General features: G+C 36.6%; 1 protein-coding gene across 3 annotated transcripts in view; it reads left to right on the forward strand.

Annotated features, from left to right (window-relative positions):
- The first annotated feature begins 6772 nt into the window (after window positions 1-6772).
- Window positions 6773-12927, forward strand: part of LOC120637381 (sodium bicarbonate cotransporter 3) — a 64522-nt gene continuing 58367 nt past the window's right edge. For all 3 annotated transcript variants that reach the window (XM_039909202.1, XM_039909203.1, XM_039909204.1), the window contains exon 1: window positions 6773-7030. The gene's annotated coding sequence lies outside the window, so the exon portion shown is untranslated. The remainder of the gene's footprint in view (window positions 7031-12927) is intronic.

Genomic DNA, 12927 nt, shown 5'->3' on the forward strand with positions numbered 1-12927 from the left:
TAAGCTAGTCTACTGTGAATAATACACATATAAGATATAGAATATAATCTGCGTGGAAAAGGGTTGACAGCTGCGTTTCATTATGACGAGTTTTGGCATGTTATTTCATACCACTAAGGTATGAATAAAATTCACACAAATTTGTATTCTATCGCGGTCCAAATACAGGCCAGTGCCTAGAGAATACAATCAGTAGTAGGTACGTGAACATCCCTTGTCGATGTCACATCGAGATACTGCGCTGTTACGTAGCAATATTCCCTAAAATAAAACTCCGCAAGATATTACACTGAAGCGGATGATTTTTGTGAAGATTTTATTTCCAAACGTAACCACGCAATCGTCTTAAACCTATGTTTATATTATTAAAATAGTAGAGTTTAACGAAAATGCAACACTTTGAATCTATATTTTAAATGTTTTCCTAAACTTAACACTAAGCGAATGAAACAACGGAATATATACAACGTGTAAATAAAAACCGATATAATACTTCACAGGCTTTCACAGGTCAACTATGTACTGCCTCTGAGACTCATCTATGAAACTGAAATTCTAATAGTTTTTGAGTAAACCACTGCCATAGTTTTTACTGAAAGAAAGTGTACAGATACAGCCCTAACCTCACATGCAAAATTTCTGTCACTTTATTAGGTACGCGTCGCGTAGCGTAGGTGCTATGCTCGTGTCGGTTTTTTATCTTCATTTTTTTTTTATTTAAATTTTTACAGGGTGATTACTAAAAAATCCTTATGCAACCTTCAAAATTATGTCGTAATTCTGTTACACGCTGTATATTACTGCTGACATTACTATATATCCATGATGTACCTCCAAGTGCAGGTACAAAACACCAATAAAAATCTCAGAATTAAGAACGTACAAAAACCGACGACATGCGACTAATATTAAAGCAACAAAAACCACTCCACTTTAAAAATGTTCCTCGAACAAACGGTTAGTCACTTCATACCATTTAGCATTTGACAGTAATTATTTTACCTCTAATGTTCCATAAAATGGGAAAATGGGAAAAATTGTGAGCTGGCAACATTCCGCGGGTGTAAAGTGTGTGGGGCGTTTTCACTGTTTTCGGACACAATGCACTGCATACAATAATGGCTCATTGACGATTCTGTATTTTCTTAATTCAATGAACAAAATATAAAGTTAAATTTTGACTTAAGTTGACGATTCCTAGAAATCATTAATATTGAAGATGCAAAGAAGTATTTCAAACCAGCTGCTACCCGCGTTCTCCGTCCGAGTTTTTTTACAAATCCTCACGGGATTTTACGCGCTGCGCTTGTTTTCTTTGGATTTAAAGTAGCCTGTTACTCTCCGTCGTTAAAACTAGCTCAGTGCTTAAAATCAAGTTTTTAATTAGGGCGTGAAGAATAGACAAACAAACACACTTTCGTATTTATGATATAAGTATTGATTGGAAAGTTATTTACTGAATTCGAATCCAGTCATGTCACGACCAATGTCTGCAACGAAAAGGTTGGATATTAATTCACTAGACAAACGACATAGTAGTTAAGTATAAAACAGACAAAGCATATTCGCACGCTTCGCTTTTAACAAGGATCATAAATCTGGCTTTAGTAGACACAGATGCTACTTGCGAGTATATTTCAATAGAAATGCTAGTCCTAGACAAGTTTAAAGCTTAATTATCTGTGATATTACACTACAACAAATACCCTTCAACCACACTCTATACAATTATTAAATGTAAAGTCAACATCTCTTGAGGTAATCCGGTGTTAGAGCGAAACCTGCGTATGGGGTTTATTGCTGAAGATCTGTTTGGTGTGAAGTATAAAGATTTAGGAAATTATGAATTACACCATACAGATTCTCCTACTCTTCGCGGAATATAGCAAAATACGAGCTTAATTTTCATAATACCGTTGTTACGGTTTATCATTAAACGATAGCCTTTTTTAAACTGTACTTAAAAATATCACCAGAAAATCACTCAAAATTTAATACTTGCTCAAAAAAAATTTTTTTTAAATACGAAGAACGGCCCCGGGGTGCTTTTCCGGTATAAAAGTATTATTGCTATTATTTATTATCTAACTCTTTATTTGTACACCACTATGAAGTTAGGAAAATAAAAGAAGAATAGAAATACAAAGACGGAAGTAAAAAATAGTAGAAAGTAAAAAGTAGCCTTATCGCTAAGTAGCGATCTCTGCAAGGCAACTTTAGGATTAGGACAAGATAAGCGAGAGCGGACCGGTGGTATAAGATTATTATGAACCTACATTCAAATAGCTTAACACAAGTAAATAAACAAAATTGCACAAATAAGAAAAATATAATAAATAAATATAAAAGTATCCTATGATAGTATTCAGAATAAGGACTTAGGACTCAACTAGGTTGGTATTTTTACTCTACTTGTATATAAAAACATTAAGATAGATATGCAACATTTCTGGTACGACTCACCGCAATAAAAGCTCGAGGATCATGCTATAAGGCTACAATATACCCCACAGGTGTGTGCGTCTGGCTAGACAGGCAATGCCCTGCCCGTAGCTAACACGAAGATGCCGTAAATGGCCATACATATCCCCACAATAGCTGCCGGATTAACGAACTTACTGACTTGCTGCTACGAATGCATCATCGCCAGTTTTTGACTTAATAAATATTAATAAAATGTAAGTATATAAATATATTAATAAAATTAATTTAAAAACATATTTTAAAAACTGCTTTTCATAATCAACTAAGGCCTCTTGTTAAAAACAATAGATTTATTAGATAGATAGATTCTAATACCTTTAAACGAGAAATTATTGGTAGACATGTACCCAGTGGCGTGCACTTCATACACGCACAAAAGCACTGCAACCCAAACTATTTTATATAAGTCGTATTGGAGGGCAAAATTTGCCCGATAAGGAGGTACATGTACCTCCTTTATGCTTACGCTGCTCAAAAACTCTGTGCACGCCACTGCATGTACCTATATTTTTATGAACGATTTTCATGAAATTTAGTTTGTGAGTGGTTTCGGGGGCGCTACATCCAGTATTTCTTAATAGAGTGACGGAGTTTAGGTATCTTGGACATTTGATAATAGAGGAGTTGAATGACAAGAAAGTCATTGAGAGGGAGCGTAGGGCGTTGGCGATAAAATGTAATATGATAGCCCGCAAGTTTGCACGGTGTACAAGGGAAGTGAAGCTTACACTTTTCAGAGCATATTGTAAAACATTTTAAACGTGCAGCTTGTGGGTGTCATATACACAGAGGGCTTATAACAACCTACGTATGCAATACAATAATGGCTTTAGAGTATTGTTGGGGCTGCCGAGCTTCTGCAGTGCATCAAAAATGTTCGCGGAGAATCACGTTGATGATTTGTACGGAATCATGAGAAAAAGATCTGCATCAATGATGAGCAGAATGCGCGGAAGCTCCAACAATATTTTGAAAATATTAACCAATAAATGGGAAAACCCTTTATGGAGTTTGGTACACACTTACACAGCAAGTGCTCAAGAGGGTACTTACCTTAGTTAGGAGATTCCTAATTATTTATTATTTAAAGGTTTGGCCAATTTTTATTTATAATATAGTAAATAAGATAATTGTTATTATTATTAAATCGATCTAACTAGATTTCATTTTTAGAAAATTTCGTTTTATCCTTGTTTACAGGCAACGGAAGACTACAATATCATTAGAGTACATAGCAAAATTTCGCCATAATGTACAAGTCATAATCTAAAATAGGCTCAGGCGGGAAATCGGGCGATCACAAAACTAGAAGACCCTGGTTCGTGTCCAGATAATTGTTTCTACCCTTTATTTTGCTTGTCTAGGTACTTATTGTTATAGAAGTTTGATACCGAACATCAACAAAGAAGATAGAAGTACTGGACAGAGCTGCATAAACTCGTAGAATTTAGAACTCCTTATCAAAGTCCCTACAAATTCCAACAGTAGACGTCTATCGCTTGATATCATGATGGTGATGGTCATAGAAATAAATGAAAGAAAAATAAACATTTTCTGCAGACGCCGTATTGTTTGATATACTGCTGTGCCAGGTAGGTCATAGCTTCGAAAAAGGTATGCACCCGTTTTTGTTTTGTCAGCGGCATGGTCTGTATAATCCTATCGGACATATTAAGCTCTAGTGCGATATAAAAAGAAAGCACCTCTAAACTAAAAAGAAGTAAAAGTTGCAAACTTAGTGAAATTAACACTGAAAGTTTTTCGTATTTTTGTACAATGTAATTTAGTTCGAAACAGTTACAAAACTCGTTTGCCCGGAGCTTATGAAACTTATACTCTTAACACTTTTCAAATAGATGTTAGGAAACTTCAAATACACTTTATAGGACGTCTTAGTACCATTTTTTTTTTTTGTTGTAATACTCCAATGGAATTCTGAATGGTCAAATGCATCAAGCTACTTATGTACTACTTCATCATCGTCATTAATTAAACTAATTGACGTCTACTGGTGGACATGGGTCTTTTGTAGGGAGTTCCACAGACCTGGGCCGGTTGCCACCAGCGGCTCTCAGCGACTCGCCTGATGGCCTCCGTCCACCTCGTTGGGGGCTGACCTACGCTGCGTTTACCGTTGCCGGATCGCCACTCCAGCACCTTAAGACCCCAACGTTCATAGGTTCTCCGAGTTGTGTGCCCTGCCCATTGTCACGTCAGCTTCGCGACTTGCTGAGCTATGTCAGTAACTCTAGTTCTTCTGATGTCCTAATTTTCGATTTTATCACGAAGAGATACTCCTAGCATAACTCTCTCGATCGCCCGCTGAGTGACTCTGAGCCTTCTTATGAGGCCCATATTAACCGACCACGTTTCGGCAACACGCACTGTTCAAAGACATCAGACACTGAGGGATTTTGGACGAGAAGATGTCACGAAGTTTCCCGAACGCTGCCTATCCGAGTTGGATTCAGCAGTTCACCTCTTTCTCGATATTGGACCATATGTCCTACACACTTGGATACAAAATTGTTTCCTTGTATTATATTTAAAGCTTAATAAAATATGCTGCGTGGTGACGATAGATCAGAATGCAAACCTCTATGTAAAATATTGAATATTTCACAAACAATCGAGTTTATCAAATAGTAGTAAAATAAAAGTTGTTACTCTTATTGCAAAAAAGTACAGGCCGAAAGCTTTATGGTTTTATTATTTAACCCTGTATGTCTAAATTTTATCTAAATATAGATTGCATATACATTGCATGTTTTTCCACAATAGCTGAACTAATTTGGATGTGGTATTCAGTAAGTCAAGTGATACATTGAGTTGAGTTTAGACTAACAAGTAATAACTAACTGACAAAAAAACTAGTTTTTCTTGAAATTCATATAAAAATATTTAAATTTTAAAGTGATATGAAATCTCAGGGAGAATTGCTAATAATGTTATAAGTGTATTCACACTGTATAGCTATTATATATATAGAACATATCTTAATATATATAAATCTCCTGTCACGATGTTTGTCCGCGATAGACTCCTAAACTACTTAACCGATTTTAAATTAAATTGGCACACCGTGAGCAGTCTGGTCCAATTTAAGAGATAGGATAGCTTGGATCTTTAATTATAGTCGCAATTTTATTTTATTGCAAATTATTTGTCTATAATTAATTGACAGTCACGTGTTATATATATATAGATATATATACTACTATACTCATTTAAGGCTTAGCGATACTGAATACTTTAAAAACAAAAGTAAACGCAGACGAAGTCGCGGGCAACAGCTAGTATATTATATTTTATCTGTGGCAAACCGATTGCATTTATTGTGGTTACTTTGCGGTAAAAGCAGCGTCAACTCCACTTTGTATCTTTATCTAAGTGGTTAAGTGCTTTCACTCCTACCTTTGAGTCTGACCACATTGGCTTTGCATCGGGCTGACCTGCTAATTTTACTTCTCCATATACGCTATGTGACACCACACGGCACATCAGTATACAGGGGTCACCACCCCTTCCTCCTCCCGCGGATATTGTATGAGGCGACGATAGGGGAGTATAACGGAGAATTGCCAGTAGCGTCCTCTATGCTACTACTACCATATACTGCAAACATAAACCCGTATGCCCAGCGTGCTCGTCAATTATCACAATTGGCGAGCCCTCTCTTCGGTCTAGCCTTTAGTCCAGCAGTTAACTGTTATAGTCTATTGATAGTATATACGCTAAGAGAATAATAAATAATCAACGTAATCCAAAATCTTTAGATCAAAGATTAAATGTAGTTATGGGATAGTTACCTAACAATTATTTATTTTGATTTAAATAATTAGGATTAGTATTAGACTGGATTTTTTTCATTTCGAATATTTATATTTTTGAGATGTGCAGATAAATTACTCTCCTCATTATAGTCTTGTTGTTTGTTGGTTCGCAACACAATAAAACCTAGAGAATACCTATCAAACCACATCAACTGGGAGAGGCAAGCCAAGTTCTATGCACCATGTATGTCATTTACGGAATTCATTACAGTCACCATGCAAATATAACTTTTATGACATTATATTAAAGCCTTTTGAAAATTTAAAATTCGCGTGCACTACTCTCGATTTTATCCCAAACTCAGATAGACACCGTGCCACAACTGAGCGAGCATTCCCTTCGTGCGATATTGTTGTGTCGTACAGTTGGAAAACGCTGAAAGGTAGCCACGCATGCGCTTGACCGAGAACAAATATTCCCCTCCTAAACTCAGACGTTGTTCACCAGATTCACATGTCGCAGGCTTTTCTACCAGCGCGTTGTTCTTAGGTCAAACTAGGTTTTAAATTAGACAAATATATGTATAAAACTCTTAGTTTTACTGTGTTATAGACGAATTTCTCTGTAGCCCTTTACTTGTTTAGTGAAATATGTTGTTAAAATGTTACGTTTAACACAATGCTGATTTATTTATGTGATGTATAAGTGATACAAGCAAAATTTGAAATTGCCTGTTGGGTTGCTGTTTTAAGAAAATCGGCGATTGATTTTGGTAAGTAAATTTACTCATTTGCGAATTTCTCATCGTACAAATAGTATACGATTTTAAATGCTTTATTATCTTCTTAATTTCTGTACTTTCCTGTTATATTTTGCCCGCGTAATTTTTATATGTAGGACACAAAGAAATATCTGCACCCGATGCATTTATGTTGTATATTAAAGTTTATATAGTATAGAGTTTAAAATTCAGTCAAACAACAGCATTATTATGTTCTTTAAATATTTAATCAACACTTCACTCCCGGTACTTTTAAAGTTATAGAAAAAATGTTGAACTGTTAAAATGTTATTATGTACGTAAATATAATTTTATGTCTATAAATTTACTGAAAATGGAGTTGAAATTCACTTTAAACGCTGACCGTAAAATCTCTTATATTTTTGCCAAACAGAAGTAATAAAACAATAATTGTTTCTTTTTCGCGTATTTTTGATGATCATATGCGCAATATTTGATACTTGAAGTTAGTGCTATATTATGACTTCGAGACGAGTTGTTATTATTTATTTTTTATTTTATATTCCAGTCTCTGCTCGTTTTTTGTGCTTAATAACTAAATATATTCCTTTTTAATTACTTCCGATATTTAAGAGTCGTCTGAAGGACTACTTCCTCTGAGTGATGGTATTTGAAGTAAATTATGCATTAAAATCTGCTATTTATATTATCTATTTTTAATTATTCAATTTATAAATATTATGTTTGTGTTAGTTATTTATTTACATTATCTATGTATTTGTATCTATACATTTTAGTATTTAGGTGTACATATCAACACTCTTGGCACTATTTCGTTCTCTTGCTGTAAGTCATGTCTATCAAAGGTTGCCAGTATGCATGCTAAGGCGGCCTTATTGCTTGCAGCAATAAGGCCGCCTTAGCATGTCTACATTATTTACTTTATACTCCTTGCTGTTTCTTTTCCTGTATGATATAGTGCAATAAAGTGTTTCTTCTTCTTCTTCTTACTTACTAATAAATGTAATATTGTAACCCTTTCTATACTACAGCGAAACGCTCATCTCAGGCACGCAACACGGTTTCTGTTGGTACTCAGGCCCTCTAAACACAAGAACGTCAAAGGGTGCTCTGAGATACCAGATGACTTACTACAATCACTGAAAGCAGTATTATTGTAATATTATGTAGGCTCTTGTTTAAAAATTATCTTAAGATGCTCGTTACTGATCTCGAAATCGTGGATTCGATTTTCGAAACTGGCCAAAAGTTGTAAGGATTTTTCTATTAAGAATTATAAGCCCGAAGTAAGGCAAATTACGGTGCCCATTTGCCTAATCTACCGGTCATGGTGATTATCACTTCAATTGAATGATAAGTTTGTAGCCCTACATTGGAGCAGTGTGGCGGGTCTATGATCTTATACCCTTTCTATTAGGAGGCCTGTGCAGTTAAAGACTGATGAATTGGGCACCCGATTGAATAGGACGATGCTAGGCCGATTATGATGTTGATGAATCTTTATTTTAGAGGCATGAAGGTTTTTCATATAAAACCGCGATGTAAGTAAGCACCCCGATGGACCGACTATGGATGGATGGACTAAGAACGAGCGTCATTGGTACACTGGTGGACGGCCGATTGGCGCAGTGGGCCGTGACCCTGCTTTCTGAGTCCAAGGTCGTGGGCTCAATTCCCACAACTGGAAAATGGTTGTGTGTTGAACATGAATGTTTTGAAATGTTTGTTTGTATATTATAAGTATTTAATTACACTCATTCTTTAATAGTTACAAAACTAATTGCGTTTTTGCCTAAGTTCATGGGTGGGTATATTAAAATGCTCTACATGAAAGCCGTCACCAAGAAATGGTATTTCCGAAACTTTTTATTTTATCCACGTCTTCGTACGTCATTAACCCATAGTGCCAGGCCAAAAGGCGATTCAAAGGGTTCACAATAAACGACAAGACAACTGGAAAATGTTTGTGTGATGAGCATGAATGATTTTCAGTGTGTGGATGTTTACTTAAGTATTTACAAGTATTTATGTTTGTAAATATTCATCGGTCATAATTTTTTTTTTTTTATGTTTATAAACGAGCGCTTGACCGCAATTACACCTGATGCTAAGCGATGATGCAGTCTAAGGTGGAGCGCGTTTGCCTACAAGATGCCTATTCACTCTTGATTTGAAGGAACTCATATTGTAGGTACTCGGAAAAATGGAAGCTGGAAGGGCATTCCAGATCCTAACGGTGCGGATCAGAAACGAAGATGCGAAGCGCTTTATCGACCACGTAGGGATGCAGATTCGAAATTCAAAATTAAGAATTGATCTGTTCCAAATATGCCTAATATAAGCACCTTTGAAACGTCCTGTTGTATGTGTGCTGTCGTAATTATTTTATATTTTTTAATTTATTATACAAACTGTATGCAATACAACAACAAAACTCAGGCTCAAGAATACGTAGAGAAATCTCATCGAAACGGACGCAGTGTAAAATCATACATCAACATACAGATTCAAACCGGGTTTTGTAGAACTGACTCGGATCGTATCGGATTCAGGTCAGACGCAGAGCCTTGAATTTATAATGCTTCCCCTATCCTACTGGTATTGATAAGTGTGCCAGAGATATTATGGCCTTCGCATAATATGGACTAAACCATAGATTTTAGGGCATACAGAAACCGTGTACACGACTAATATTGAAGTATCAAAATACTCCACTTTAGTAGTGTTCGTCGAATGCACCGGCTAGCTACTTCATTTAATTAATTTAGCAATTGGCAGTTATTATTTTACCTCTAATGTTCTAATTTCGCGGAAGTGAGACGTGCGCCGATCGTTTTTACTATTTTTGGACACAATGCACTGCGTGCAATAGTGGCTAAATGAGGGTTCTGTATGATCTTCATTCTATCGACCTGCTGCGCAGTGGTGAGCGTTGCGGTCTTATGAGTATGAGGTTCCGGGAGCAATCTCTGGCAGTAGCGATTTTGAATTTGCAATTTCTGCACTAAGCGGTGATAGCGCAGTGGGTAGGAGCTTGACTTGACTTTCGGGGGGCCGAGTTCGAATCCCAACCTTAAACTTTGTAAGTTATGTGCGTTTTAAGTAATTAAAAATATCACTGGCTTCGTCCGTGAAGGAAAACATGCCTGAGAGTTTAACATAATGTTCTCAAAGATATGTCAAAGAAGTCCACCAATCTGCACTGGGCACACACTAAGCGTGGTGAAGACCCGTGCCCTGTAGTAGGCCGGTAATAGGTCGATATTATTAATTTTTGCATTTCCTCCGGTCTTATTTGGTGGGAGGCTCTTCTACCGTTGCTAGTTTCCACCTTACCGACAAAGACGTCCCGACAAACGATTTAGCGATCTAGCACGATGGCGCATAGAAACCGATTTTCAAACTCCCATTGGAGGTAAATTTATACATTTTACCTTATATACCTTTATATATAGGTAGTGGTTAGGGCTCCGACCTCAGTTTTGAGGTAACCAAGTTCGATCCTCAGTACGCCCCTCCAAATTTGAGTTTCGGACGTTTTAAGCGATAGAACCAACTGTCGAGGTGGAATTCTTTTTATCTTTGTAAGGGTCTCGAAGGGACAACAGTAAAAAGAATTTCCAAAATCGGTAAAAAAGTGGCGCTATAATCGGTGAAAAAGACAAATAATGGAAATATCCGAACATAGAACCTATTTTAAAGTCTGTTAAAAATACCAGATTATAGAAACGCGCTACCTCAAAAGATGTATGTATCGGTTTGATATAACTAGCATACCCCTAGCAGGTTAGCCTGCTACCATCTTAGATTGCTATCAAGGGCTGCCGTTGAGTTTGGGTTCACTCAATATTGCGTGCAAAGCCCAATAATAATAAGTAAACCTACTTATAAATATTATACTGTATGTTGAAAGATCCCATCCTATTCACTGACCTTTGGCACACGGCTCTATTCCAATCCATTTTCGGTTCTGTTCCATTGAAAAAACCATGAATACAAACCTTTTATGCTGGATATATAGGCAACATTTAGGTACTCTACAGGTAAATTATGTACAATATTTATCGGACTTCGTCCGGCCTTCGCAAAAAGGGTTGAGTTTTTAATATTGTACGTACAACACTTTATGCCTACCTACGAGTATGTAGGTAAGCAAAAAGTGAGTAGTACAGTGGCGTACATCATGTTGTTGACCGGACAATTTTTTTTTTCAATTCACTACAATAAGGTAGCCCTCTGGAACCCCAACAGGGTGTATGTGATGATGCAGTCTAAGATGGCAGCGGGCTAACCTGTTAGGGGTATGGCAGTTGTATTACACCAACATCTCTAATCGGTTTATTCGCTTAGCAGCTCGGCCAAACGATAGCCATAATAAAGAAATTAGAAATTTTCCCGTACTGGGAATCAAACCCGGGAACTCCCATTGATAAAGACCACAGCGCTGCGGCCAATATCCTAGGCTTATTAAAAATAAAATAAAATTAAATTAATATACTAGACGACAATACACACATCGCCATCTAGCCCCAAAGTAAGCGTAGCTTGTGTTATGAAATCGAAATCTCAATACTGTGCCACGGTTTCTCTAAAAGGAGAATAATGATTATGGGTTTATATTCTTTTTTATAGTAACTATTGGAGGTCCAACCAGCAACTACGTTGTGAGATGGTGATAACAAAAAAAACTCCCGGCTAAGTTTGTTGTGGGCTCTTAGAGCACCTTGGAACATTTTGCAAGCTTTAGTTTTAAGTTATCGAATGTAGTTATCAACATTGATGGTAATTTTTGAATATGAATATTGAATACGCTCTTCAGACTGGAACATAGCAATGCTACTTGGCGGCATAAAAAAGGATGGTAGAAGTACTACCCCCTAAAGCTATGTCACAAAAATGTACAATAATAAAGCTATTATGTATTCCCCACGCTATTCTAATGGCGGCTTGAACAAATCACTGGTTAGGTAGGCAGTGGCGTGCACGGGATAAGCGGCTGGGGTAGATATCCTACAGGCTACAACCATAGTTTTTTATGGTGCCTACGATGGTCATGTTCAATGTAAGAAGCTATTTTACCATAGAACCACAAACACAGAAATACGATAAAACTAGTAAAAGCTAATATCAAGTGTAGAAAGAGTTGTTGCTAAATACGACTTATACAAATATTCCGGTTAGGCAGTGCTTTTCTGCATGTGTGTGTGACCGCAATTGTTAGTAGATATCAAGCGGTTATAGAGGGTATTTATATTGATTAATTGTTGTATTTTAAATCATTACCCGCAGCCTTAATTTTATTTAAACTATATTTTGAATATCACTGTTAAGTTAGATATAGAAAGAATTATATACCACTTTTGGAAGAAGAATACAAAAGGTCTATCGTCTAGTAGCGTCTGTGCAACGAAACCTTATTACTTGGAAAAGATAACCACGGCCTTATAAATTTCCCACAGCGTAGAACTTCTCATAGGAGTTACAGTACAGGTCCACCACGCGGCTTTAAAATTTAACAAACTCAGATTCCTAGATAACGTTTATTGTCAGTCATTATAACTGGGAGTGACAACTTCACGCTTTCTCAAATATGTAGCTAAAACCAATTTGTAACTGAGGGCTCGTACTCAGACTTTCTAGGCAGAACAACCTACAATTTTGACTCGATCCGTGTAGCGAACGCACACAACGTCGTGGTCCGTAGACTTATGCTACGAATATCCCGAGAGAAATATGCTATACGGTATTATCGTTAATGATAATAACCAGAACTACGGCTTGATGATTTCTCAAATGCATGGTTATAAACACCAATTTGTAACTCTGAGGTCGTATAGAGACTTTCTACGAGGAATAAATAAAAATTCAAGAATTTAAAATCCGTGTAGCAAACGCACGATAACGCT

This window comes from Pararge aegeria, chromosome 3 (assembly GCF_905163445.1).
Source record: "Pararge aegeria chromosome 3, ilParAegt1.1, whole genome shotgun sequence".
Lineage (NCBI taxonomy): Eukaryota > Metazoa > Arthropoda > Insecta > Lepidoptera > Nymphalidae > Pararge > Pararge aegeria.